This window comes from Oreochromis niloticus, linkage group LG23, assembly GCF_001858045.2.
Source record: "Oreochromis niloticus isolate F11D_XX linkage group LG23, O_niloticus_UMD_NMBU, whole genome shotgun sequence".
NCBI lineage: Eukaryota > Metazoa > Chordata > Actinopteri > Cichliformes > Cichlidae > Oreochromis > Oreochromis niloticus.
In genome coordinates this window covers 14,537,416-14,542,199 of record NC_031986.2, presented here as the reverse complement: position 1 = coordinate 14,542,199, position 4,784 = coordinate 14,537,416, and the positions used below count along the sequence as shown (strand labels likewise).

At 37.3% G+C, this 4,784-nt stretch overlaps 1 long non-coding RNA gene across 1 annotated transcript; it reads left to right on the top strand.

Annotated features, from left to right (window-relative positions):
• Positions 1-1,942: 1,942 nt before the first annotated feature.
• Positions 1,943-4,287, top strand: LOC109196773 (uncharacterized). Its single transcript, XR_002058149.2, has 3 exons — positions 1,943-2,076; positions 2,927-3,009; positions 3,379-4,287. It is a non-coding gene; the product is annotated as an uncharacterized LOC109196773 (long non-coding RNA).
• Positions 4,288-4,784: the final 497 nt, after the last annotated feature.

Sequence of the window (4,784 nt, the reverse complement as noted above, 5' to 3'; positions counted from 1 at the left end):
TTGTCCTTTTTGATAAAGCTCATAGTTAGAGTTGGATCAGGTGACCCTGAACCCTTTCTTAGTTATACTGCAAAAGGCTACACTGTGGCTGGCTTCCCATGATGGGTTTCCATGTTAAGAGGGAGTTTTTCCTTTCCACTATCACCTAGAGCTTGTCATAGGGAGTCATCTGATTGTTGGTGTTTTCTCTGTAATATTGTCGATTCTTTACTTTACAGTATAAAGCACTTTGATATAACTATGGTTGTGAATTTGTGGTATGTAAATAAAAGTTAAACACAAGAGGCTGTGACAAGTAGCAATTAAGATGACAAATTATTACTACCAAGTGCAAAAAAATAAAAAATAAAAAATAAAAATACTAACACATATAGTACAGTTCAATGCACAATTTTACTGCAATATGTAGACATCCAGTCTAGTGGGGTCTTTTTTAAGTTATTTGCGAGTGCACAAGATCTCATTGACCAACAGAGGGAGACAAATCCCAACAATCAGACGACTCCCTGTGTGCTAGCACTTGGCAACAGTGTGAAGGGGAATCTCTCTCTTAATAGGAAGAAACCTCAGGCAGAACCAAGCCCAGAACAGGGAAGCCATCTGCCATAATCGGCTGGGGGTGAGGGAAGGAAGACAGGACAAAAGACACACTGTGACAAAAGACACTGTCTTCCAATTAAGAAAGAGTTTCTTTGTTTTCGGCGCGCTTAAAGCTTTCTTAACTGCTTTCTTCTGTGATGGAAGTACTTCCTTCACTCAGTTAGGATGTTCCTTGACTTTCAGTGCTCCCACATTTACATTTGTTGTCTCGGTGTTTCCGTATCAGAGCCAACAGTAGCCAAGTCTCGATCTAGTAATAACAACTGCATCTCGTCTTTTGTCAATAAAGAAATATTTTTCAGTTCTCACTGTATTCTGTATTCTGTCAGGACAGCCCTTGCCTTTTTAGCATTTTAACATAAACCTTGAGTGGGAGAGGGAGACTGCCTGGCAATGCCAGTTGCTGTGAACTTTTTCCCTTCTCTATACAAACAGCAGAGGGCGCTCCTGCCATTCAATGAAGAACCTGCATCTGGAAATACTTGATAACAATGAGAGCTCTTAAAACCTTGTTTTAAAAGTTAAAAGCGACAATTTAAACAATATAACTTACTTGACCAACTCGTGTATTTTCTAGTAGACGTCTGGGTTTGTGACTGTGACATCCATAGATGCTGTATGTAGATTATTAGCATCGCTGCATTCAAAGTTTCTCTGCTCATAAACTCACAGAGATGCCCACGATGGTGGTAACTGACAGTGTAACACTATGGTTACTTGAAGGCTTTTAATTTAAAGTACAACACTATGATCTGACTTTCAGCTTTGATTTGCTTTTACATTGGATTAGCAGGGTGCTAACTATAGCTGTCTGATATAATGCATAGCTTTACAATGCTAAGGGATAAAATTTGTTTCATATTTGACTCACAGATCATTACACAGAGTTTCCCTGGTATTACTCATCCTTTTCTCTTTGGTGTCTTTAGTGTTTAATTTAGTTAATTGAACTCTCAGCCACCACAATTAGCCACCGCTACACTCCTCTCTCCTCCTGAACCAAAATGGGCAACAAGTCAGGTCTGAATGCAAAAGCAGATGACAATATGTCTTCTCTATTTTCTGTTTTCTAACTATTTTTAAATGTGCATACAGTTTAGTAGTTCTGCTGAAGTGTCTGTAACTGTTTGTTACTCAGAAGGATGTGATTAAGTATTAAAGCAAGCATGTCTTTGTAAATAAAGTGCACAAACAAATATTTGTATGTGCTGTAAAGAAAGTAGTTTTCAAAAGTAGGTGCATTTCCTTCATTTGCAGCCACATTGCTGTGACTCTGCTGGTGTGGTTTTTGTGTATATCACATAAGGGCTCAGAGTACATGAAGTGGACAGGAAATGTGGTTGCTAAGCTATGTGTGCTGATGTGACTGGTAACCAGTAGTACAAGTTGTGTAGCATAAAAGGGGCTGACACCGAGAAATCGGGGATCATTTTTCCTTTTTTTTTCTCTTTTTGGATGATTCTCAGCTGCACACAGGTCAGTCTCTGAACTATTTTGATTTTAACAAAAGTTTGAATTTGTGTAACTTTTTGCTCGAGTGTAAAAAAAATTTAAGATCTTTGGACCTACTGAAATGACAAACATCTTTTAATCTCCTTGCATCCTCATATTATTGCAGCTCTGGGAGCTTTTTTGGGAGGGGAAGATTAAGGTTTCTCTGTTCTAACATTCCTCTGCATGTTCAAATTAAAACAACCTCTCTTCACCATGATGGGGATCAGAGCACTGGGACTGAAATACCTGCTAATTTAGTGTTAAACCTAGTTCAATAACTACACCAGCTTTAGATTTGCCATCACATACCAGTATTCTGATACTGATACCAGTAGCACATATACACACTGAAACACTCAAAGTAAATGACTGTGTTGTTATTGTTGTAAATCTTGTAGTTGGAGGCTCTTGGGTAGTTATTCCCATTCAGTCAGAGGTGTCATCATCTGTATGTGTCAGGTGTTCTGTCTGTCAGAAAACTCTTCAGTATTTGTTCTTCAAAGAGCTCCAAGCCAGCAGTAATCGGTCTAGGCCCTTTGGTCACGTCTACATCGGTATCCACATCAGATTTTGGGGTTTCATCAAATCAATAAAATGCAAATGAAGAAAAAGTTGTGTTTGACTCATTATTGAAGTTCACTGTCTTCATTTGCCAGTTTGTGACAGTGTGCCTTCAGTGGAATAGGATTTTGAAGTGAAACTTTTGTGTCAACATGAAGACCAGATCAAATTTATGGCAAATTAAATGACTTTGCGTACTTTTGTTGTGCTACTATAATAAATGTATTTCATAAAATTGCCACTGTAAAATTAATTCACTGTAACCATTCAGCACATTCAGGGAAATTCACTCACTGAAGATATCTTTACCAGCTGGTGCTGCAGACCAAACCAGCAACCAACTCACAAGTCAAGGTAAGTCTGCTGTCAGCAAAGCAAAAAAACTAAGGCAATTTTGAGAAGTGTGGCAAACAAAATTTTGGTAAGACATAAAAAAAGTTGTTTCTAATCTAACACAAACATTCGAGAGAGTAGGGTAAATCTATGCAGAGCACACATTTATACATTATTTTCTGTAAGGCTTGGGTATTGTTTTATTGTACCTGTAATCTTAAAGCTTTTAGAAAAATAACCACAAAGTTCATTTTCCAGATGAACGTGCTACACATTTTTTTTTTCTTTATCTTAGGTTTTGGTGTTTTTATGAATGTTGAATTATATCAATGAAGCCAAAACAGTACAGAGGAGAGACTCATTTAAATATTCTCTGTTTTCCTTCCCCAGGGAATCATGAGGGTTCAGAGTGCCTGTTTGCTGCTGCTGCTGCTCTGTGCTGCTGTGCTCTCGCAAACTTACGATGATTTCAAAAGGAAACACATCCTTCCATCGTGTGACGACATGATGAAAAATGTCAATGGCAACAATCAGTGCAAGCCAATAAACACGTTTATCATGGAGGAGGCAGAAAAAGTTAAGGCTTTGTGTAAAGGTAAAAAAAATGAAAACATCGTCCACAAATTTGATGTTATTGACTGTAAGATGAAAAATAAAAAGCCTTGTAAATACAAGTCTCTAGCACTCAAAGGCAAGGAGAAGAAGATAAAATGTGAAAATGGCCTACCTGTACATCTTGGGCAAGGCAAATATGAAGATTTTGATTATGACATTGAAAATTAAAGATTGTTGAGGTTTTTTCAGTTTTCTTTGTATTACTGTACGATCTTTACCTTCCAGTATAAAGTGCCTTGACGAACTGTTGTGATTTGGCACTATTTTAAAAAAACTGAATTGAACTGAACAAAGACTCAGAAAAATTTTACCTGTGCCGCAAACCTTTTAATGTTGCCTTTGCTGAGTTTCGATCATTTGTTTTTGATTGTTTCATTGTTTATTCATGCATTTTCGTACTTCTTTTTTGTAACTTTCATGGGTCAAAAAATGTTAAAAATGTATTTGCAAGTGATGAAATTTGCAAATTAGTATTTTTCAGTTTAATCTGCATATTTCTGAAAAACAATCCACTTTCAGAGTTTGCTTTAAAGTGCAAAATTAGGATTTCTGAGTGGTTTTCTCATCGGTTCTCCTGAACGCTGTGTATGTCTGGTCTGCAGCTACCTGAAAGGCTTGTTTGAAGTTGTTTTTTGATCATTCGAAATCTGCTTGTGTGATAAATAAAGAGGCAGAAAAACCTTATTGTGTGTGTGTGTGTGTGTGTGTGTGCGTGTGTGTGTGTGTGTGTGTGTGTGTGTGTGTGTTGTAACCAACTAAAAGGTTCACATACTTTTTGTGTGATTGTGCTAAAGTTAAGTACTAAAAATATATATACTGATCAAATAAGATAAACCTTTATTAGTCCCAATGTGGGAAATTTTTTGGTCACAGCAGAAAGTGGACAATACAAAGTTAAGAGCAGCAAAAATTAAGAAAATAAAATCATAGAATAGAATAAGAAGATATAATAGAATAAAATACTATGTTATATCAGGACAATTGCACTTGGTAATATTGCACATCAAGGAGACTGGGTTAAGGCTACAATGGTGTATTAGATGTGTGTATGTGTTGTGGAGTCTGACAGCATTTGGAAGGAAAGACCTGCAAAATCTCACTGTCCCACATCGTGGGTGCCAGAGCCTGCCACTGAAGGAGCTGCTCAGTGCTGTCAGAGTGGGCCCTTCACTCTGACAGCT